The following is a 9,683-nucleotide window of genomic DNA, read 5'->3' on the forward strand; positions in this document are numbered from 1 at the left end:
GATAGAGAGAGAGAGAGAAAGAGAGAGACAGGGAGAGGTAGAGGTATAGAAAGAGAGAAACAGGGAGAGATAGAGATAGAGAGAGAGAGAGAGAAAGAGAGAAACAGGGAGAGGTAGAGAGATAGAAAGAGAGAAACAGGGAGAGGTAGAGAGAGAGAGATAGAAAGAGAAACAGGGAGAGGTAGAGAGAGAAAGAGAGAAACAGGGAGAGGTAGAGAGAGAGATAGAAAGAGAGAAACAGGGAGAGTTAGAGAGAGAGAGAGAAAGAGAGAAACAGGGAGAGGTAGAGGTATAGAAAGAGAGAAACAGGGAGAGATAGAGATAGAGAGAGAGAGAGAGAAAGAGAGAAACAGGGAGAGGTAGAGGTATAGAAAGAGAGAAACAGGGAGAGGTAGAGAGAGAGAGATAGAAAGAGAAACAGGGAGAGGTAGAGAGAGAAAGAGAGAAACAGGGAGAGGTAGAGAGAGAGATAGAAAGAGAGAAACAGGGAGAGATAGAGAGAGAGAGAGAGAAAGAGAGAAACAGGGAGAGGTAGAGGTATAGAAAGAGAGAAACAGGGAGAGATAGAGATAGAGGTAGAGAGAGAGAAAAAGAGAAACAGGGAGAGGTAGAGAGAGATAGAAAGAGAAACAGGGAGAGGTAGCGAGAGAGAAAGAGAGAAACAGGGAGAGGTAGAGAGATAGAAAGAGAGAAACAGGGAGAGGTAGAGAGAGAGAGATAGAAAGAGAAACAGGGAGAGGTAGAGAGAGAGAGATAGAAAGAGAGAAACAGGGAGAGATAGAGAGAGAGAGAGAAAGAGAGAAACAGGGAGAGGTAGAGGTATAGAAAGAGAGAAACAGGGAGAGATAGAGATAGAGAGAGAGAGAAAGAGAGAAACAGGGAGAGGTAGAGGTATAGAAAGAGAGAAACAGGGAGAGGTAGAGAGAGAAAAAGAGAAACAGGGAGAGGTAGAGAGAGAGATAGAAAGAGAAACAGGGAGAGGTAGCGAGAGAGAAAGAGAGAAACAGGGAGAGGTAGAGAGAGAGAAAAAGAGAAACAGGGAGAGGTAGAGGTATAGAAAGAGAGAAACAGGGAGAGATAGAGATAGAGGTAGAGAGAGAGAAAAAGAGAAACAGGGAGAGGTAGAGAGAGAGATAGAAAGAGAAACAGGGAGAGGTAGCGAGAGAGAAAGAGAGAAACAGGGAGAGGTAGAGAGATAGAAAGAGAGAAACAGGGAGAGGTAGAGAGAGAGAGAGATAGAAAGAGAAACAGGGAGAGGTAGAGAGAGAGATAGAAAGAGAGAAACAGGGAGAGATATAGAGAGAGAGAGAAAGAGAGAAACAGGGAGAGGTAGAGGTATAGAAAGAGAGAAACAGGGAGAGATAGAGATAGAGAGAGAGAGAGAGAAAGAGAGAAACAGGGAGAGGTAGAGGTATAGAAAGAGAGAAACAGGGAGAGGTAGAGAGAGAGAAAAAGAGAAACAGGGAGAGGTAGAGAGAGAGATAGAAAGAGAAACAGGGAGAGGTAGCGAGAGAGAAAGAGAGAAACAGGGAGAGGTAGAGAGAGAGAAAAAGAGAAACAGGGAGAGGTAGAGAGAGAAGACAGCAGCAGAAAGATAAATAGAGTGAGTAAGAAAACAAAGGGCCCCCAGATGGTTGTTAAAAGGCTGGGGATGGTTTCAGCTCATATCTCTCCTCTGGTCGTCTTACAGCAGCAGCAGTAGAGTGGCTGAAAGCTCTTGGTAATGAGTTAAGGGTATAGTAGTGCACATCCTGGAGAGCAGGCCGGTCGATAGACATTAGTGGACACCATCAGAGAGAAGACAAGTAGGCTTCAACATCACTGATACAGTCAGACACAGACATATTAAAGGGGGATGAGATATGAGGATAATCACTGGGATGTTGTTGACTTGTTTAAACTTCGCTGCTGGACACAGATATTGAATAGTGTTGTTTAAACTTCGCATATTTTTGTGTCCATTGTCCAGAGGGGGTAAGAAACCACCTCTACAGTAACTTACTGTATGTGGTTGGTAGTCACCTCAGAACTACAGTAACTTACTGTATGTGGTTGGTAGTCACCTCAGAACTACAGTAACTTACTGTATGTGGTTGGTAGTCACCTCAGAACTACAGTAACTTACTGTACGTGGTTGGTAGTCGTCTCAGGGGAGATGGGTGATGAGATAACATGTGTTAGTGTGTTTGTGTTTATCCTTTTATCCTGTCCATGTCTGCTGATCAGAGTGGGTACCAGTTACTTACATGGTGAGTAGCCACCGGGACTGCTTTGCCACCCCCAGACAGGCCACCAGGCATATAACCAGGTCTAGGATCAGCAGTAGCAGGTATGTCAGCCACCTAGAGAACAGAGAGGGCACAGTGTTACAGGTCTAGGATCAGCAGTAGCAGGTATGTCAGCCACCTGGAGAACAGAGAGGGCACAGTGTTACAGGTCTAGGATCAGCAGTAGCAGGTATGTCAGCCACCTAGAGAACAGAGAGGGCACAGTGTTACAGGTCTAGGATCAGCAGTAGCAAGTAGGTCAGCCACCTGGAGAACAGAGAGGGCACAATGTTACAGGTCTAGGATCAGCAGTAGCAGGTATGTCAGCCACCTGGAGAACAGAGGGAACAGTGTTACAGGTCTAGGATCAGCAGTAGCAGGCATGTCAGCCACCTAGAGAACAGAGAGGGCACAGTGTTACAGGTCTAGGATCAGCAGTAGCAGATAGGTCAGCCACCTAGAGAACAGAGGGAACAGTGTTACAGGTCTAGGATCAGCAGTAGCAGGTAGGTCAGCCACCTAGAGAACAGAGGGAACAGTGTTACAGGTCTAGGATCATGTGCCTCAGAGGGAGAGAATGCCTCTATTCCTTTGAAACTTGTGTGAGTGTAATGTTCACTGTTCGATTCTTTATTTCACCTCCGTGTGAATTGAAATTGAAAGGTTGTTTGAGTGAGTGAATAAATGAATGAGTAAGCAGAGTGTGTCTGTCTGTCTGTCTGTCTGTCTGTCTGTCTGTCATCAGTGTGTGTGTGTGTGTGTGTGTGTGTGTGTGTGTGTCTGTCTGTCTGTCTGTCTGTCTGTCTGTCTGTCTGTCTGTCTGTCTGTCTGTCTGTCTGTCTGTCTGTCTGTCTGTCTGTGTGTCATCAGTGTGTGTGTAGGTCATTTCCAGTACGTTAAGTTAATAATTGAACAGGACAAAGATAATACGTGTCCTACAGTGTCTTCTATAGGAACTAACCTAACCTCCCCCTCTCTCTGTCTCCATCTCTCTGTCTCTCTCTCTCTGTCTCCCTCTCTCTGTCTCCCTCTCTCTCTACCTCCCTCTGTCTCTCTCTCTACCTCTCTCTCTGTCCCCTCTACCTCTCTCTCTGTCCCCTCTCTCTCTCTCTCTCTACCTCCCTCTCTCTCTCTCTCTCTACCTCCCTCTCTCTGTCTCTGTCTCTCTCTCTACCTCCCCCTCTCTCTCTCTACCTCCCTCTCTCTGTCTCTGTCTCTCTCTCTGTCCCCCTCTCTCTGTCTCTGTCTCTATCCCCCCTCTCTCTGTCTCTCTCTACCTCCCTCTTCTCTCGTCTCTCTCTCTACCCCCTCTCTGTCTCTCTCTCTGTCTCTCTCTGTCTGTCTCTCTCTCTATCCCCCTCTCTCTCTCTGTCTGTCTCTCTCTCTATCCCCTCTCTCTGTCTCTATCCCCCTCTCTCTGTCTCTCTCTCTGTCTCACTCTCTCTCTCTCTCTCTCTCTCTCCCCCTCTCTCTGTCTCTATCCCCCTCTGTTCTCTATCCCCCCTCTCTGTCTCTATCCCCCCCCTCTGTCTCTCTCTATCTATCCCCCTCTCTCTGTCTCTCTCTCTGTCTCTCTCTATCCCCCTTCTCTGTCTCTCTCTCTGTCTCTCTCTATCCCCCCCTCTGTCTCTCTGTCTCTCTCTCTCTATATCCCCCTCTGTCTCTCTCCCTGTCTCTCTCTGTCTCTCTCTCTCTATCCCCCTCTCTCTGTCTCTATCCCCCTCTCTCTGTCTCTATCCCCCTCTCTCTGTCTCTATCCCCCCTCTCTGTCTCTCTCTCTGTCTCTCTCTCTATCCCCCCCTCTCTCTCTGTCTCTCTCTCTCTCTCTCTCTATCCCCCTCTCTCTGTCTCTATCCCCCCTCTCTCTGTCTCTCTCTCTCTCTGTCTTACTCTCTCTCTCTATCCCCCCCTCTCTGTCTCTATCCCCCTCTCTCTCTGTCTCTATCCCCCTCTCTCTGTCTCTCTCTCTCTATCCCCCCCTCTCTCTGTCTCTATCCCCCCTCTCTCTGTCTCTATCCCCCCTCTCTCTGTCTCTCTCTCTCTCTATCCCCCTCTTTCTGTCTCTCTCTCTCTCTCTATCCCCCCCTCTCTGTCTCTCTCTCTATCCCCCTCTCTCTGTCTCTCTCTATCCCCCCTCTCTCTCTATCCCCCTCTCTGTCTGTCTGTCTGTCTGTCTGTCTGTCTGTCTGTTGGTCTGTCTGTCTCTCTTTCTTCTATGTAAAGGGGTATTTGCAGTGTGTATTTGCAGTATGTATGTGTGTCTGCGTGTGTGTGTCTGTGTGTGTGTGTGTGTGTGTGTGTGTGTGTGTGTGTGTGTGTGTGTGTGTGTGTGTGTGTGTGTGTGTGTGTGGTGTCTACATAAAGCTACGTTTCCACTGCACTGGCCCCTGTGAAAAAATCATGACGTTTCTAGCTTTCAATAAGAGGGATGTTGAGGTCAAAGTGCAAACCTACGGTCACCTCTAGCGCTATAGTGACATCATACTTGGCAAACTGGGGGAGAATCCACAGTGTGAGATCGTCTTGAAACGGTCATTTGGAATGGAATGTATTGGATTGAAATGGCTTGGAATGGGCCCCAAACCACTTATCTGTTTGGTAACCCCCACCACGATAGCCTGCAGTAAAATGACCACACATATCTTCATAGAGAAGAGACTGGGTGGGTGAGGAGCGGCACTAAGCGATCGCTATGCTATTACATTTGTCTGGAGAAATGTCTAAATGCAGACAAATGTGTTCTAATGAAAGGAAGCAAGGAGAGAGTAAGAGAGAGAAAGAGAGAGAGGTAGGGGGTGGGAGTGGGAGAGAGAAAGAGAGAGAGGTAGGGGTGGGAGAGAGAGAAAGAGAGAGAGGTATGGGGTGGGAGTGAGAGAGAAAAAGAGAGAGGTATGGGTGGGAGTGGGAGAGAGAAAGAGAGAGAGGTAGGGGTGGGAGAGAGAGAGAGAAAGAGAGAGAGGTATGGGGTGGGAGTGGGAGTGTGAGAGAGAAAGAGAGAGAGGTATGGGGTGGGAGTGTGAGTGAGAGAGAAAGAGAAAGAGAGAGAGGTATGGGGTGGGAGTGGGAGTGAGAGAGAGAAAGAGAGAGAGGTAGGGGTGGGAGTGGGAGTGAGAGAGAGAAAAAGAGAGGTATGGGGTGGGAGTGGGAGTGAGAGAGCGAAAGAGAGAGGTAGGGGTGGGAGTGAGAGAGAGAAAGAGAGAGAGGTAGGGGTGGGAGTGAGAGAGAGTGAGAGAGAGAAAAGAGAGAGGTATGGGTGGGAGTGGGAGAGAGAAAGAGAGAGAGGTAGGGGTGGGAGTGAGAGAGAGAGAGAAAGAGAGAGAGGTAGGGGTGGGAGTGTGAGAGAGAAAGAGAGAGAGGTAGGGGTGGGAGTGAGAGAGAGAAAGAGAAGAGAGAGGTAGGGGTGGGAGTGAGAGAGAGTGAGAGAGAGAAAGAGAGAGAGGTATGGGTGGGAGTGGGAGAGAGAAAAGAGAGAGGTAGGGGTGGGAGTGTGAGAGAGAAAGAGAGAGAGGTAGGGGTGGGAGTGAGAGAGAAAGAGAGAGAGGTATGGGGTGGGAGTGGGAGTGTGAGAGAGAGAGGTAGAGGTGGGAGTGAGAGAGAAAGAGAGAGAGGTAGGGGTGGGAGTGTGAGAGAGAAGAGAGAGAGGTAGGGGTGGGAGTGAGAGAGAGAAAAGAGAGAGGTAGAGGTGGGAGTGGGAGTGAGAAAGAGAGAGAGGTAGAGGTGGGAGTGAGAGAGAGAAAGAGAGAGGTAGGGGTGGGAGTGAGAGAGAGAAAGAGAGAGAGGTAGGGGTGGGAGTGAGAGAGAGTGAGAGAGAGAAAGAGAGAGAGGTATGGGTGGGAGTGTGAGAGAGAAAGAGAGAGAGGTAGGGGTGGGAGTGAGAGAGAAAAGAGAGGTAGGGGTGGGAGTGGGAGTGAAAGAGAGAGGTAGGGGTGGGAGTGAGAGAGAGAAAGAGGTATGGGGTGGGAGTGAGAGAGAGAAAGAGAGAGAGGTAGGGGTGGGAGTGAGAGAGAGAAAGAGAGAGAGGTAGAGGTGGGAGTGGGAGTGAGAAAGAGAGGTAGGGGTGGGAGTGAGAGAGAGAAAGAGAGAGGTAGGGTGGGAGTGGGAGTGTGAGAGAGAGAGGTAGAGGTGGGAGTGAGAGAGAGAAAGAGAGAGAGGTAGGGGTGGGAGTGAGAGAGAGAAAGAGAGAGAGGTAGGGGTGGGAGTGGGAGTGAGAAAGAAGAGAGGTAGAGGTGGGAGTGAGAGAGAAAGAGAGGTAGGGGTGGGAGTGAGAGAGAGAAAGAGAGAGAGGTATGGGGTGGGAGTGAGAGAGAGAAAGAGAGAGAGGTAGGGGTGGGAGTGTGAGTGAGAGAGAAAGAGAGAGAGGTAGGGGTGTGTGAGTGAGAGAGAGAAAAGAGAGAGGTATGGGGTGGGAGTGGGAGTGAGGGAAAGAGAGAGGTATGGGGTGGGAGTGAGAGAGAGAGAGAAAGAGGTAGGGGTGGGAGTGGGAGAGAGAAAGAGAAAAGAAAGAGAGAGAGGTAGGGGTGGGAGTGGGAGTGAGAGAGAGGTAGGGGTGGGAGTAGAAGATAGAGAGAGGTAGGGGGTGGGAGTAGGAGAAAAGAGAGAGGTAGGGGGTGGGAGTAGGAGAAAGAGAGAGAGGTAGGGGGGGTGGGAGTAGGAGAAAGAGAGAGAGGTAGGGGTGGGAGTAGGAGAAGAGAGAGAGGTAGGGGGTGGAGAGAGAGAAAGAGAGAGGTAGGGGTGGGAGTGGGAGATAGAGAGAGGTAGGGGTGGGAGTAGGAGATAGAGAGAGAGGTAGGGGTGGAAGTGGGAGAAAAGAGAGGTAGGGGGGTGGGAGTGGGAGTGAGAGTGAGAGAAAGAGAGAGAGGTAGGGGTGGGAGTGAGAGAACGAGAGAAAGAGAGAACAAAGAGAGGTAGGGAGTGGGAGTGAGAGAACGAGAGAGAGGTAGGGGTGGGAGTGAGAGAACGAGAGAAAGAGAGAGGTAGGGAGTGGGAGTGAGAGAAAGAGAGGTAGGGGTGGGAGTGAGAGAACGAGAGAAAAGAGAGAACAAGAATAAGAGAGAAAGAAAGAGTGCCTTCCATCCCCCTCTGCCTCAGTGAAACAACACCTCTTCATCAATACATACCGCCTCCTCCACTGACACAGTACCCCCTCTAGCAGTCACTTCATAACACACTGGCTCACCAGCCTTGGAAAACCAATATATACAGGTGTCAGATTACACCAGTCAGTCAGGCCGGAGCAACAGGCCCAGTCTAGAGCCTTGACTACAGTGAGAGGAGACACATAGACTGGCTGGTAGTCACGATGAGGAGTTATAATAGACATAGGTCAGTGACAGCTGTCTGTCTGTCTGTCTGTCTGTCTGTCTGTCTGTCTGTTTCCTCCTCTCACCTGTAGTATTCTACGTAATCTGTCTGATCAGCGATGGCCGACAGGTCTGTCTGTCTGTCTGTCTGTCTGTCTGTCTGTCTGTCTGTCTGTCTGTTTCCTCCTCTCACCTGTAGTACTCTACGTGATCTGTCTGATCAGCGATGGCCGACAGGTCTGTCTGTCTGTCTGTCTGTCTGTCTGTCTGTTTCCTCCTCTCACCTGTAGTATTCTACGTGATCTGTCTGATCAGCGATGGCCGACAGGTCCACCTTTGCCTTGCTGAGGTCCGGCATGGAGGTCAGCTGTCTGTCTGTCTGTCTGTCTGTCTGTCTGTCTGTTTCCTCCTCTCACCTGTAGTATTCTACGTGATCTGTCTGATCAGCGATGGCCGACAGGTCCACCTTTGCCTTGCTGAGGTCCGGCATGGAGGTCAGCTGTCTGATGATGTTGTCAGCCATCTGACCCATGAACCTCAAGGCCTGGACATAGTCTCCCGCGTAGCAAAGATCTCATCCAGACGATTCAGGTGCTGCTGCAGACCCACCTCCATACTGCCCAGAGAACTGGAGACCTGGAAAGAGAGAGAGAGATGAGATAGAGAAGATGGAGAGAGAGAGAGAGATGAGATAGAGAAGATGGAGGGTGAGAGAGAGAGAGAGATGAGATAGAGAAGATGGAGGTGAGAGAGAGAGAGATGAGATAGAGAAGATGGAGGGCGAGAGAGAGAGAGATGAGATAGAGAAGATGGAGGGTGAGAGAGAGAGAGATGAGATAGAGAAGATGGAGGCGAGAAAGAGATGAGATAGAGAAGATGGAGGGCGAGAAAAGAGAGAGATGAGATAGAGAAGATGGAGGGGGAGAGAGAGAGAGATGGAGAAGGGAAGAGAGAGGGAGAGATATGGAGAAGGGGAGAGAGAGGGGGAGGTATGGAGAAGGAAGAGAGAGATGGAGAAGGGAAGAGATGGAGAAGGGAAGAGAGAGGGGGAGGTATGGAGAAGGGGAGAGAGAGATATGGAGAAGGAAGAGAGATGGAGAAGGGGAGAGAGAGAGATGGAGAAGGGAAGAGATGGAGAAGGGAAGAGAGAGAGATGGAGAAGGGAAGAGAGATGGAGAAGGGGAGAGAGAGAGAGATGGAGAAGGTAAGAGAGGGGAGGGGTAGGTATGGGAGGGGGAGAGAGAGGGGAGGTATGGAGAAGGGGAGAGAGAGGGAGAAGGGGAGAGGGGAGGTATGGAGAAGGGAAGAGAGGGGGAGGTATGGAGAAGGGGAGAGAGAGGGGGAGGTATGGAGAAGGGGGAGAGAGAGGGAGAAGGGGAGAGATATATGGAGAAGGGAAGAGAGATGGACAAAATCTAAGGGCTAAAAAACCTAGCTAAAACCATTAGCTGACATGGGGCTAGTTGGTGGACATTTCTTACAGGTTATAAATATCTCTCTAAGGTCTGTAATGACTGACATGACAAGAGGAACTGATGATGTACTACCCAATTTCCAAAGTGCACCTTGTGCATTCTACTATTACAACTTCAAGAGACCCCTTACGCCCCACAATTTGGGAACCACTACTCTGTAGCAGCAACAAACAAAACACTGTTGACTTTCAATATAAAATGCAACTCCTTTCAATACACAGCTGGACTCACCTGCTCCCACTTCCATCGTTGTGCTCTTTACAAACACCTGACAGAACAGCTGTTCTGGCGATCTATGGTAACTTTCATATAATAGTATAATAATGTGACAGGTGAAATGAAGCACGTAGTAAGAAAGCAGATCATTTCCTGTTTCCATAGTTTGAGGAAGCTTAATGTACCAGCACACCACTTGGACAGGATGCTAGTCTACCCCCAATCTAGCTCCTTAATGTACCAGCACACCACTTGGACAGGATGCTAGTCTACCCCCAATCTAGCTCCTTAATGTACCAGCACACCACTTGGACAGGATGCTAGTCTACCCCCAATCTAGCTCCTTAATGTACCAGCACACCACTTGGACCGGATGCTAGTCTACCCCCAATCTAGCTCCTTAATGTACCAGCACACCACTTGGA

The 9,683-nt window shown here is 49.5% G+C and overlaps 1 pseudogene; it reads right to left on the reverse strand.

Annotated features, from left to right (window-relative positions):
- LOC135534054 (protein tweety homolog 2-like) overlaps nt 1-9,289 on the reverse strand; it is a 30,263-nt pseudogene extending 20,974 nt beyond the window's left edge.
- Nucleotides 9,290-9,683: the final 394 nt, after the last annotated feature.

The sequence above is a fragment of the Oncorhynchus masou genome, unplaced genomic scaffold (genome assembly GCF_036934945.1).
Source record: "Oncorhynchus masou masou isolate Uvic2021 unplaced genomic scaffold, UVic_Omas_1.1 unplaced_scaffold_2952, whole genome shotgun sequence".
NCBI lineage: Eukaryota > Metazoa > Chordata > Actinopteri > Salmoniformes > Salmonidae > Oncorhynchus > Oncorhynchus masou.